The 15,055-nt window shown below is 43.0% G+C and overlaps 1 long non-coding RNA gene across 1 annotated transcript; it reads right to left on the bottom strand.

Moving 5' to 3' along the window:
* On the bottom strand, window positions 12,076-13,788 carry LOC110434600. Its single transcript, XR_002452143.1, has 3 exons — window positions 13,464-13,788; window positions 13,261-13,375; window positions 12,076-13,152 (listed from the first exon to the last, which is right to left on the bottom strand). It is a non-coding gene; the product is annotated as an uncharacterized LOC110434600 (long non-coding RNA).

Below are 15,055 nucleotides of genomic sequence, written 5' to 3' on the forward strand. Positions count from 1 at the left end.
TTACAAGACATTTATTGCAGAGTCAAACCATGGATCTAGAAGAACAAGTCAATAAGTCAAATCAAGATGTGCATGTGTGGCGAATGAATGGTGTATGGTGATGATGGTGATAATGGTGAAAACAATGGTGAAAGTCTAATTCTACTTTTGCTCTGTTGAGGGGATACATACCTTTCTTGCTCTTTTGAAACTTTTTGAGGAGAATGAGATGCTCTATATTTTCTTTTTCTTTTCTCTCAGGTGGGTATCTTGTACCCCTAATTCTACTGTCGGATACTTGTCCATTTTTACCTCTCGTCTCACTTTTTCTTTTCTTTCAAGGTTCCGGGCACTTGCCCCTTTTTATTTCCTCGTATTCACTTTTTTTTCTCTCTCTCTCTCTTTTAGAGCACTCATCTCATGAGATAATATAGCAAGTGGTAGTAACAAGATAACTTGAGCATTTATTTCACAGGGGAAAACAGAAATGTTTTTGGCTATTCTCTCCCGGATTAGGAGTAGAATATTTTTGGGTGGTTCTGAAGATGGAAATGGGTGGATATATGTGGATGCGTACTTTCGGAGTAGAAGCAACATGTGTGAGTGAACGTGCAAGTGAATCTTGACTTAACCACATGACAAGCTCCTAAGGGTCTACATAGCTTGACCACACTCAATGCTCATAAGCAGTAAAAAGTAAATGTGTGGTTCAAAGTTTAGCAAGCATGTATATATGGCTGTGGCAGAAATTTAAACTCTCATCATACAGGAACTCATCATGCAACATTTTAAAGATTTTCAAAGATAAAATTCTCTAGAATTCTAGCATCTCTAGGAACAGATAAACAGCAGCTCAACCTTCCCATATCGTATCCGTTAACGACTTAGACTTTAGATCAAGTACTCTCCCCACAAGTTTAGGTTTAGAGCAAATATTAATTAATACCAGTCATGCCTAAACTTGATAGAGATTTCAATTTAAGAACTAGCCATGGCAGAGCAATTATTCATCATTTCCATGTGAGAGCTTATCATGAGGGTTCATAGCAAACTTTATTTATTTATTTATTTAGCAAACTATGCAAAGATATATATAAGCACAAAATCTTTATTTGGGTTTTTATGATTATGCATCTTTTTATTATTTGAGTAAAATATAAATATGAGTAGAACACTTAGCTGGATAAATGGGGGTGCTCTCCCCCAAGCTGGATTTTGACACAATTTTTTCTAATGTAGCTAGCAGCTGGCGGAGGTGTATTTGAATGTCGGCAGCACTCTGTCAGCAATTAGGATGTCCTCCGTCTGCTAGTCTTCTTTGATCCTTGAATTCTTTTGGCAAGGCGTTCGGTGTTTTTACGTCCTCCGAACGGGACTCTCCGTTTTCTCATTCGTCCTGGGATTCGCTGGATGGCGTAGTCGGTGGTTCCGGCAGCGCCTCCTCTTCATGTATAACTATCTTCTCTCTCCACACCTGACTCGGTGCTACGGTCTCCTCAGGACAGTTCTATTCAAGCTGTATGTCTTCAGATCTTACTACTTCTTCTTCGTAGTCTGCCCATCCGTCCTTGATGATTTGCCTCCTCTAGTTGCGGTTGCGTCGTCTTCTTCTTGTCCTGACCTGCTTAGGGTCTTCAACTATATAGTTAGGGTCAGTGAAATAGCGGCGTACCTTCTCTGAGAGGAAGTGCATGTGGACTTCTCCGGTTCCAATGTAGATGATTGCTTTAACGGTGCTGAGAAACGATCTTCCAAGGATGACGGGTGGATCGTACTCGTCTTCTCCCATTTCAATAACCTGAAAATCTTTCAAAATGTCTAATCTGCCATCTGGAGCTGAATGTATGTCGGTTTTAGGGGCATGGTTCCGAACAGGAGCTAATAGGTGACTGCGGCCATTATGTTGCTGCTTGCCCCGGTGGCCCAAAGCGTCTTCTGGAAGTTGTATCCATTAATGGAGCACTGGATGCTTGGCATGCCTAGGTCATCCTTTTTGATCAGGAACAGTGACTTAAGTCAACAATCTTGACCTCCTTGAACTGCAGTGACCATCTTAGCTGACTCGGTCCATATTTGCTTGTTCCTGTTCCTCATGTTGGTCCTCTTCCTTGGTTCATGTCCGAATTGCTCTGGGATTTGTGTAGTCTTGTTTCTTGAAGGAAAACGTCTCCTTCTTCCCCTTGATGTAGAAACTGATCTTGGCAGCACTAGCGTAGATGACAGTTACTGAGGTGTTTAGGAATGGCCTCCCTAAGATGGTGGGTGCCCTCTCATCAGTACCAGTCTCTATCACCACGAAGTCTGCTGGGGCGTACAAGGTACCAACTCGGACGTAGAGGTTCTTCAATATTCCCTTTGGGAAACCTAGGCATGATGTTGATACTGGAGCCAAAGTCGCAGAGTGCTTCTAGGAAGTCCACCATGCCGATGGAGATCGAGATGACGGGGCGTCCTGGATTGTCTCTCTTGACCGGCAGAAGGTCAGTAATTACTTCCACAACGGGGTTACTCCAGTAGTTACGTCCTCAAGTATCTCAGGGCAGTGATTGCCTGAGTGTCCAGTATCTCCAGTGTGTTTGTGCTCGTAGATCTAGGTTCTTCACTTGGTGGAGTCTGGAAGTTGTAAAAGTCCTTCATATTTTGCTCGGAGTGTACCTACTCATAGAGACAAGGCAGAGATCAAGTGCATGGGCCCTGTTGGTGGAAAACACCAACAGAACCAAAAGTGTATTTGTTCTTCTCTAACCTTAATCATAGTGAGCAAGACAAAGTAGATGGATAATAAGATCATGAGTGTAGCATTTAAAACATTTGTCAGATCAGATCACTCAACCTAATGGAAAGATAATCTATCTATACTTATGTTTTTTTGTATATCTTCCAAAGATTATGTGTGCAACATTTTAGTTCATATGATTAGGACTGTGAGATCACAAAGGTGGAAGGACTAAACATATTGAATTGACTAGGTTGGTTAATCTAGAGTTGTAAATCATACATGTTTGTCTCTTTTATTCATGTGAACGCTAGAACCAAGGAGAAGCTTATAAAAGTGATAGTCAAGTACCTTAAGATGTTGCCTTACTTGAAGAGTGATGGCACGGTATCACCTTGTGGAAGCTTTCCTTTCTTAGCGGTTATGCATCGTGTTTGTTGCACCCTCCATGGATCATCTCTTGTGAGCTATGCCTTCCTTGTGTAAATTGTTAACCTTCATGTGTATCACTCTTTGTCTTCAATGTGAGTTTATCTCAGGACTTCCCAGGTCGATATTGAAAGTTTTCCTGCAGGGGTTAGTCCAACAAAATATCCAATATCTACTATAGCATACTATCGGTTCAAAAATCAACCTAGACACCATGTCTAATTTGATTTAGGAGGGCATTTTAACCTAAGCACCATGCTTAATTTAAACTCCCTTGGAAGTAAGATCATCATTCCTAAACTATGCACCATGCTTAATTAAGAGATAAATAAAACTACTCCAAGCCTAGACATATACTAAAGCAAATAAAGGTGGTATGAGAGCATTTATAGAGATCTACTCAAGTGGAGATGAAGTAGTGTGATTAGTATTTAACAAATTGAGCATGTCTCAAAGGTAGGGAAAACCAACATAGCAACATGGCAAAGGATGTTTTTATGTAAAGTACTCCCCCAAGCTTGAATTTTGCAAAATTCAAGTTTGGATGAATTTAATTCAATGTTGTATGATGATTGGTTGGACATACCTTGTGTTTGTCATTCATCCGATCTTCTTGCTCCAATCCTGGAAAGGTTAGTGACAAGAATACCCGAAGGAATTTTTTTATAATTATCCTTATATGCTCAACTCACAAGGTAATGTGGCAAATAATTAAAAGCTCATGTTATGATCTAATCAGTGCTTATTTTAGGACACTAAGCTTGTCCTTGGGAAACCATCAATTTATGTCGACGAAGTGGTTTCCCCTCCAACGCTGACCTATATCAAGATCAATTCAACGAGATCTGCAATATTTAATATAGACATATGCATCGACAACCACCCTTTTAAAGTTTTTATAAATAGAAAGGAAGTGGGGGTTGGAGATCTCGAATGTGGTGATGTTGGAGAGACCAATGGATTGGTAAGATGTTGCATATGAGCATGGAGCAAATGAAGTGGCTATGAAATAAATTCCATGCTCATTAATGCTTAGAGTGAAATCCATGTGGTGTGGTCAAAATGATAAGGTGAGTGTGGTAAAAAAGGAAAAGAAAAAGGATACACGGACGACTTGGTTCGAAACTAGCACAGCTACCGTTCCCCGACAACGGCGCCAGAAAGCTTGTTGGGTATTTTAAACGCAAACAGAAAAATCCGCAAGCGCACGGATACCGATGTAGCCTTCACCCGGGAGTATTCCAGAGTATCGATTTTCCACAGGGAACGTGAGTGTACTAATTAAGAATCAAGATCGCCCAAGGATAACTATATAATTGTTTTTGGTGGGAAGAGAGGAAGTTTCCTGAGAGTTCTTTAGTTGATCTAAGAATCAAGAATTACTTCAAGATTATCTATATTGGGACATCAGAGCACTAACCACAGAAAGAGATGAGAAGGGGGCTAGGAAGGTCTGACTACGGTCCTACAAACACCGATCCGAACGAGGTGGAATACGTCGACCGTTAGGGCTGTCACTACCCTAAGGCTACCACAACAATCCACAGGATTGGGTGCAATTCCAGGTAATTGCAAGACTAAACACCACGTCTAATCTATTAATTACTACTCTAGCGCTATAAAGACTAGAGCACTTGATGCAAGCGGGAATCCAATAAATAACTTGAATGTAAATAAAAGTAATTAAAGAACTCAGGAATTATGAATTGAAGAACCTGGAGAACGATGAAGGACGAACCAGTTGCTACAAAAGTACAATGTTGAGGAAGATCCGATAGATCCGGCTCCTCCTCCGCTCTCCTCTTCTCTCTCCCAATTTTCTAGATTACAACTAGAACTAACTAGAACTAGAACTAGAACTAGAGGAACTAGAACTAGAACTAGATGAACTAGAACTAGATCTAGATGAACTAGAGGTAGAACTAGAAGAACTAGAGGGATCCTCTCTACTTGGATGAAGAATTGAAACCCTAACTTTGATTCTGTAGAAGAGGTATGATCTCCAGGGGCCAGGGGGTCTGGTTTTATAGTCCCTTCAAGTGAATATGGGCCGTTGGATCAAACCGACATTAATCGCACGGTTTTCCTTGATCCTTTAGGTCGGTGGAGCGTTGTCCCAAAAGAGAGTCTTGATTGGGCACTGTAGCTGGGCAGGCGCCTAGGAGAGTAGGGTGGGCGCCCTGCCTCCGAGCCCGATTGGCTTCCCGTTCGTTCCCATGGCTTCTGGAGTCTTCTAGATGGTAGAAAATTGCGCGACACGTTAATATCTCAATGTAATCCCGACGTGTGGGCCTTTCTTCCTTATTTCCTAATAACCCCCTGCAGAAATAGACAAACACCAAAACTCGTGGAATTCTGTCAGATAAAACCCTAAGTCTAGGTGTTGGCTGCATTTAGATCCTTTTCCATGATTAGTTGATGGTTAAATGTGAGCATTAAGGACCGTCAATAGTGGCAATACACCCACTTGATAGATCACGAGCTAATTGGCATCCCAAAGCCAAACCCTCAGCGGGTGCCGCACATCCACTCTCAAGATGGGGATCCTCCAAGGCACAAGCAATCCACTAGAGTTGCTCTTCGTGATCCCCGCGGGGTGAGCACCGTACCCCTCACAACCTCTTCTCCAGAGCACAGCACAATCTCCTTGCGTGCTTCGACGGAGTCACAAGCCACCAAGCCGTCTAGGAGGTGGCAACCTCCAAGAGTAACAAGCACCACCGGCTTGCAACACGAACACCTAGTGCCACTTGATGCCTTAGTATGAGTAGCGGGACGTTTTGCAATAGCAACCATAGAGGTACCATTACCATCCTTTCTAAGCATTGTATTATCATCTATTGAAATGGGCTTAGAATTATTACCTAGGGGACATGAATAAGCCATGTGTCCCCTTTCCCGGCACAAGTAGCAACTTCTCTTTGATTGAGCCTTTTCTTCCTTGCTCATGTGTTGCTTCTCATTGCCTTGCCTCTTGAGAGTTGCTTGAGCCTTCTTCTCAAGCTTGGTAGGACACCTCGAGGCAAAGTGTCCATCATTCTTGCACTCAAAACATTTGATGTGGGAGAGGTCTTTTGATGATCTTGATTGTCTACCTCCCCTTCTTGTCTTCTTCCTCATCATCCCCATGTCACCACCATCTTCATGGTAGATCTTGACTTGAGCTTGGGGCTTCTTTTCTTGCTCAACTTGTGGCTTAGGTTGAGGCTCTTCTTGTTGCTTCACCGATTGCTTGGTTGGGCACATTGAGTTGAGATGACCCCAAGTACGGCACTTGAAGCACTTGACATGCTTGAGCCTCTCTTCTTCTTTCATCTTCTTGAGCTTCTCTTTGTTTGGGCAACCATTAGCAAGATGTGCCACTTCATGGCACCGATAGGACATGAAATGAGAAAGCTTTCTCTTTTCTTGCTTTCTTTTGCCCTTTGTCATCTTCTCCTTGAAGCCAAGGCCACATTTGTCACCATAATTTCTTTGAGTCTTCAATATATGCTCAAAGGTGACTCTTGAGTTGTAGCACCTCTCCAACTTGTTGCTCAATTTCTTCACTTCATTTTTGAGCTCATTGTTCTCCTTCAAAAGGTTAGTCTCACAAGACATAGAAGTAGAACAAGCATATATATGTGAAGAACATGGCATAGACAATAAATCATCACAGGAGGTGGATACATGCTTCTTGCCTACATCACAAGGTTTAGTAACAATATATGATTGATCATTTGACCCAAGTGATGAGCTCTCACTAGTTTTAATTTCTTCATTAGAAAGCTTCTTAGTGGGAAAAGCATGATCTTTTACCAAGTTGTCATGAGCAACACAAAGTTCCTCATGAACCAGTTTTAGCTCCTCATGTGAACAAGTAGTAACATAAAGTAGATGCTTTTGTTATTCACATGTGTTCTTTAGAAATGAGTTTTCATTTTTCAATTTACTTGTTTTATCCATCTCATTTCTTAAAGCTTTGGTGAGTCTACATACAAGCTCAAAATTTGGATCATCACAATCAACAATCACACCTCTAATAGATACCTTGCCGTCACCGTGAGACATGGAGGACTGTGGTGAAGTGGATGAGCTTGTAGAAGTATCACTCTCATATCCATCATCTTCATCCTCACTTGACCATGAGGTGGAGCAATCCTCCACAACCACCATGTTGTGGTCATGCTCAACATCCTCATGTATGTCCACCTTTGGTTCCTCCTTTTTAAACTTGCCATCATCCCATGTGGAGGAATCACCGAAGGTGTGTTTGATAGACTCCCACATTTCATATGCGGTTCCTTTGGAGTTTATCCTATCAAACAACTCAAAGCTCAAAGATTTCATTAGATAACAATAAGCTTCACAATCAAGTTCAAAGAGAACCTTTTGAGCTTTGGTGAGATTCTTATGGTCCAAGTTGTGTGTGAGACCATTAGTTACAATACACCAAAATTTAGGTCCCTTTGCACGAAAATGATCAAGCATGTGATTTTTCCAAAGTGCAAAGTTTGTACCAGCAAAAATGTGTGTCTCACAATCATCTATCCCACTAGACGCCATCCTCTCGGGTCGGTAAAGACCACAAATGAGAGACCTTGCTCCGATACCAATTGAAGGGTCGAGATGGCGGACTAGACGGGGGGGGGGGGTGAAATAGTCCTTTCTAAAAACTATCGCACCGGCTAACCAAAACAAATGCAGAATTAAAACTATCGGCCTAGCCAAGACTACACCCCTCTATCTAAGTTCTCTAGCACCTTGTAAAAGATCCTAAACAAGAAAACAAGGTGCTACCTTAGCAAGAGCTCACCTAACCAATTCTATAGGTAATGTCACACAAACCTATGCAACTAGTACTTTGCAAACCGGGGGAGCTCCTACACAAACTAGTAAGGCAAAGCGCACAAAGCCTAAGCTCACTAGCAAGCTCAATAACAAGGCAACAAATGCCAAATTAGAGAGCGTAACTTACTTAGCTACACAAACTAAGCAAAGTGGCTAACAAGGTTACACAAACCGAATTAGCCACGTAAGGGGAACTACTTCTAGCTACACAAGCAAGAAGGTAACTAGCAAGCTACACAAGCTTAACTAATTACAAAAGCAACTACACAAGCACAAGTATATAAAGAATGTAAATACAAGCTCGTGTATAGCGAATGCGAACCACCGAGAAGAGTAGACAATGTTGACACGGTGATTTTTACCGAGGTTCACTTGGTTGCCACCAAGCTACGTCCTCGTTGTGGCGATACACCCACTTGATTGATCACGAGCTAATTGGTATTCCAAAGCCAAACCCTCAGCGGGTGCCGCACATCCACTCTCAAGATGGGGATCCTCCAAGCCACAAGCAATCCACTAGAGTTGCTCTTCACGATCCCCGCGGGGTGAGTAAAGTTCCCATCACAACCTCTTCTCCGGAGCACCGCACAATCTTCTTGCATGCTTCGACGGAGTCACAAGCCACCAAGACGTCTAGGAGGTGGCAACCTCCATGAGTAACAAGCACCACCGGCTTGCAACACGAACACCTAGTGCCACTTGATGCAATCTCTCAATGCAACGCACTAGAATCGCTCACTCACACAATCGGATGATCACTATCAAGCATATGTGAGTTAGAGGATTTACTAGCACTCCCCAAGCAAGGACACTAAGTTCCAATGGTGCTCAGCACCAGCCAAGGCTGGCCATCACTTCTATTTATAGCCCCAAGGGCTAAACTAGCCGTTGCCCCTTCACTGGGCAAAACACGTGGGCACCAGACGCTCACAGGGAGCCACCGGACGCTCAACCCCCAGCGTCCGGTGCTCAGGCGTCAGCCACGTGTCACTAGCCGTTTGAACTCGACTGTTGCCGCCAACGGCTACTACGCGCTCGCGCCTGACACAGCACCACCGGACGCTCAACTAGTCCACACCGGACGCGTCCGGTGCACACCGGACCCATGTGCAGAGAGATCCACAAACTCGCACGGTCACCGGACGCGAGCCACCGGACGCACCCAGAGCGTCCGGTGCTCACCGGACTCATGCGCAGAGAGGGTCGCCAAACCGCCCGCACACCGGACGCTGAGCACCGGACTCACTCCGGTGCGTCCGTTGCACTCTGCTACACCCGACAGCACACCGGACGCTAAAGGCCAGCGTCCGGTGCCTCCGCGCAGAGCGTCCGGTCCCGTGACTTCTCCAAATTTCCCACCGGCGCAATAGAAAATATGCACTTAATTTTCTCAAAAGCGCCGAATCTCGTCTCGCAAGCTCGGCGGGAGGGAGAGAGAAACGCACACCTCTCTCAACCCTAGGAACACCACCTCCTTTGTAAAGTGTGCCAACACCAACAAGTGTACACCACCATGTGCATGTGTGTTAGCATTTTCACAAATATTTTCCCAAAGGAGTTAGCCTCTCAACTTGCCACGCCACTCGATCCTAACACGTATGCAAAGTTAGATCGCTCAAGTGGCACTAGATGACCGATATGCAAACAAGTTTGCCCCTCTTGATAGTACGGCCATCTATCCTAAATCCGGTCATAAACTTCTCTACACACCTATGACCGATGAAATGAAAATGCCCTAGGTTATACCTTTGCCTTGCGCTTTCCATTTCATCTCCTCCAATGTTGATGCAACACATGCACCAATCATTCACCAAATGATATGATCCACTTCATATCATCATGTGACCGTATTGGTTCATCGATCTTGGCCTCATTTGCTCTTCACCGTTGCCTCGGTCCATCGGCGCCAAGTCTTGCTCAAGCTTCACCGTCACACGCGGTCCCTCGCTTCAAAGCCTCCGACTTGCCCTTCACTCTGGCAACTGGTCCATCGAGCCAAGCCTCATCTTGATCTTCTCCACCTTGGTCACATGACTCCATGTGATGTCTCATATGCAATGAGCTCCTTCATCATCATATAATCACCTGTGGATTAGTCTCCTGTGTATCTCACATAAACACTATTAGTCCACCTAAGTTGTCACTCAATTACCAAAACCAAACAAGGACCTTTCAGCCACTCCACCGTCTCTGGCTTTAGCCTCCTCCGCTGCTCCTCGATGATCGTACCAGTAATACTAAACGTAGATTCTAAAGATATGGTAGACGCAAGAACAGTTAAAACATCTCTAGCCATGATGGACATCACTAGATATGTCAGTTTGTGCTCATGCCACCATCTCAAGATGTCAAATGCATCATCCAACTGGCTCACAGTGTCACAGTTCAAGTATGAGACAAGTTCAAAAGAATTTGAAGCTGTAGTAGTTGCAGCATGCAGCAAAGCAGTAGGAGATGTATCTCTAGACAGGTTAAGAGTAGAATGCAGTATTGAAGTACCTCCACCAGAAGAACCAGAATCATCATCATATATTTCATCCCAAGCAGATCTTTTCTTACCAGATAGGTTTTGAGGGACAGTCCTCGACCTAACAGCACCAAACTTCTCTTCATACTTATTGTATGGGGTCGATGGGGTCCACTGCGTTAGCGCCTCTACCGGGTATAGCGTCACGGCCGAAGAGCTCTTCAAGCTCTTCGTCGCCCATGTCGTCCTCATCAGAATCACTAGGGAGGTCGCGCTGCCTCTCCATCTCTTCGGCCATGGCAGTAACACTAGCCTCCTAGCCGGCAGCGTCCTGACGGATCCGCCGCCTCCTATCCTCAACCGGCTGCCAAATGATGAAAATGTAAGAAGCAGAACATGTCAGAGAAGCAAAGAATAGTATGAAGACGGAGACGACGGGGGAGGGGAGGGGATTGGAGTCTCAGCGTCAGCGCTCAGCGCTCAGTGCCTAAGCAGCGGCCGAAAGCGGAAGGGCCAGAACCAGAAGCGCTCAGCGGCGGCCGGAAGAGGAGCCACAGAGGAAGAGGAATGAAACTAGGGTTAGGGTTTGGAGTGAGGACGGGAGCCGGAAGCGGAACGGCCGGTCACGGGTCACGGATCACCGGTGGCGGTGGGGTGGACCACTGGGAGCGGCCGCTCAGGATTATATAGCGCTGCGGCGCTGCCTCTCCAACCCTAAATGGCCAACAGCTCAGATCAATCGGGGCGGGGATCCGACGGCTGCTGGGAGAAATCTCGTGCCTGATGCGGGCCAGGCCATTTAGCCGGGCCGTGCCCGTGCTGGCCTATGGGCCGAAGTGGCGGCCCAGGCACGGGCACGAGTGCGGGCCGTGCCTGGCACGGGCACGCAGGCTGCCGGGCCGGGCCATGCTTGGGCCGGGCTTTTCCGTGTCGTGCCTGGCCCGTTTGGAAAAGTTTAATCTCTGTTCACTAATCCTTCTTCTTGTGATCGATTGGTTAGTTCGAATTTAATATCCTTGCAGATTGCAGATCTGGATAGGAGGCGGTTGATTCCATGGACCTCGTTGCTATCACACTAACAATAGCACTTTGGATTTGATCCCGTCATCAGGCCTTTCTGTTACATACTGCACTAAAATGCTCGAGAGCGATGGCTAGTTACATGTATAGCGTCAAGACATGAGTATTATGCCACTACAAGAAAAAGCGGTATTAACGACGGGATATGTGGTCGTTAAAGGTCCAAATGTGGTCACAAAAAGATATTAACGACCACAAAAATGTGGTCGTCCATGGTCGTTAAAAGCTCCGTCGTTAATACTATTAACGACCACATAATATTTCCGGTCGTTAACTTTTCAACGACCATATAATATGTGGTCGTAGATACTAGATTAATAACAACCACATTTATAGTAATAACGACCATATTTTTCATCGTTAATATTTTTGCACCATTCACCATGAGGCACAAATGACCACATTTGTAGTAATAATGACAACATTTTCCATCATTTATTTTATTAATAATAATTTAGCCACATTTACATTGATTTTTATTAATATTTTTTGCATTGCCTACTTATTTATAACACCAGCCACCACTTGGCACCAGATGTGACATAGTTTCCACAACAGAAGAATAAACCATTAATAAACTGGTAACAGAAAACAAATATTATTGATTCAATATGGCAATACATCAAGATGTATCTTTGCAGAAAAGAGAAAAAATATCAACCATGAATCTAATAGTGCCTAACTTACTTACAGATAGTTCCCGTACAAAAAAATAGTGCCTAACCACACTACTATAACAAAATACTAATCTTCAACTAGAGGCACACCGCCACAGTCCTTCGACAGCTTGGTTTTTGTCAAAAAGAAGCTCCTTCATAAGCCTACAGTAACTTCAATGTTAATGCTATATATGATCCAAACAAAATCATAACAAGCTAAAATCATAATCAGTAACTTCAATGTTGATCCTATTTATTCAGAGCTAAACTATGTAGAAACCAATTGAGCTGTCCTTAATTACTTATGGGTACCTATTATTATGTCACCACTACATAGACTGAAATATCAGTAAGATGGCAACAAATAGTCATATGGGAGAGATCTATCCTAATTTAAATTTAATGAAGTGTCACTTGAATATTAAGAAATTAGTAATTAAAATATTAGATTGTTAAATGATGACTATTTATTTCCATTGAGTTTAGATAAATTATTGTCAATGATCCATACAGGCAGGAAACTAAAATGATTACTTTTGCAGAACTGATACTACTGTATCAGATGGACATGGACAATTTCAGACAACCACATTACACCAAAAAAAAATAAGCAACCCTAAAAATTAAAGCAATCAAATTTCAGGAAGGATGGTTTATCTGCAACATGAATAGGAGTCATCAGGTAGATATGAAAAGTGCTTGTGAGCTCAACGTATTGCCTCATGAATTAATGAATATGATCCTGCTAAAAAAACATGAATATTCTCTGTTAAACAGTTATCTGCATTCATGACATAATATAGAATATCTTCATGAAATCTAAAATAAACATCTACTAAATAGAAAATATACTGGAGGAATACTGTTGTGCTACTGCTAATATAATAATAATAATAATCCAAGAGCAGCAGCACGACAAAATACCAAGCAATTAGTGATGTTTAGCAGTGGAAACAGGCCGGATCACAGTTCTTCCTAGTGCAGTTTGATTCCTACGAGGATAACAAATCGATTATAATGATAGGCATCAGAGATTTGTTTTTGTAAAATATTTTGAGAGACAACTAATGAAGTAAAGAAAATTATGGTGCGGCACTGACCCATTTAACTCAACAGAGGGCTTCCATCTAGAAGAATCATCGAGGAAAGCACTGGTTGAAATCCCAATTAGCAACTATTCCAGGATTCCCAGATTGGTCACAAATCAAATCACACCTGAATCAGGATACAGAGCGTGGGATTGAAGAGGGGCAAGCTTCTTGAGATGCAGATGAGGATTCCATTGAGGAAGATGACTGCTTACGGTAGCGATTGCCAAGATCTGGCCGTGTTGTGCAGTTGCCTCGTCATCTCCATCCAGCGTCAACAATCAATATGGGGCTGCAGAATCGGCAGCGGCTTGGCATCCTGGTGGCACCCGTAGTAAAATACGTCGCGACTGGGTGGATCAGTATGGGGAGCTCGAGGGGCTTGCTGGAGGGGAGAGGTGCGCTGGGAGTGGGAACGGTGCCGGTGATCTGGGCAACGGAAGGGCGCCGCCGCACCGGGCCAAAGGTGGGCGCAGGCAGGTGGACATGGGGTGGGCACGGGAGTTGGTTTTCGATTAGATCCGTGGAGAGGTTAACAAGAGAGGGGGTAAATGGCCGAAACAGGGAGTCACGACCACAAGGCGGGCTCGATGACGACGGGGCAAAATTTGGTCGTCGGGCATGTTGAGCAAACCACTCAGACGGATGGTAGATGACCCGACGACCACGTATTAGCAGTGGTCGCTAAGTTTTGGTTGTTAATATGAATATTTGTTGTAGTGTGCATTTCACATACTGACATACTCGTATAACCTGTATGAACATATACTCAATCATCTCGTGACATTGTGATAGTGATGTAAATATGCACACACATTTGTAGTATGTGCGTATACTCGATTACTACACATGTATGCATGTGCACAAATGTACGTACTCCAGGTTTCGTACTACATATATTTTAATATGACACTGTATGTGTACATACTCTATTATTGTACGTGTATGTGCATATACTCTTACTAAAAAACGTGCACATACTTCTTATTAAAAGGTATGAACGTACTGTACATATATTTCGACATACTATGTATGCGTATATACTATACTTATTTTGGGGTATATGGATATACACTTAAAAAATAATATGGTATATACATATACTTGCCAAAAATGATATACATTATCCCTGTGTGTAATAAACAATATTTTTATGTCGGATGAAGCCAGCATCTAAACTCTAGGAGGATATAATTAAGTTCCATGCATGCATGCGTTTTGAAATGGATCCCATGGTTGATTTCATACCCGATTAGAAGAGAAAGTAACTACTCCCATATATATATATATATATATATATATATATATATATATATATATATATATATATATATATATATATATATATATATATATATATATATATATATATATATATATATATATATATATATATATATATATATACATATATATATATATATATATATACCCAGTAAGATATCCAGAGTAACATATATATATATATATATATGTAAAAATGTGTGTATCTGACTATCTATATCTATAGCTACCATTCCTTTTAGCTACAAAGAATGTTTCTCAATGTGAGTGATAGAGAGAGAAAAATGCAAACGCACTCTCTCTCTCACTCTGACAAGGACGATCTACCGCTCGATTGCGCACGCTTACGGAATCTAAACAACAAAAAGGATGTTCGACCCACACATATACACCTACCCATACAGATATAGAGATGTGGGAAACTAAGGTAACTCGGAAATGTCCCGTTCCTCGCTACTACCCCGGTCCAGCTAGGCAGGGTATATCTATGAGTACCCTAACCTAAACACCACGCTAACGCTAG

This window comes from Sorghum bicolor, chromosome 4 (assembly GCF_000003195.3).
Source record: "Sorghum bicolor cultivar BTx623 chromosome 4, Sorghum_bicolor_NCBIv3, whole genome shotgun sequence".
In the NCBI taxonomy this organism is placed as follows: domain Eukaryota; kingdom Viridiplantae; phylum Streptophyta; class Magnoliopsida; order Poales; family Poaceae; genus Sorghum; species Sorghum bicolor.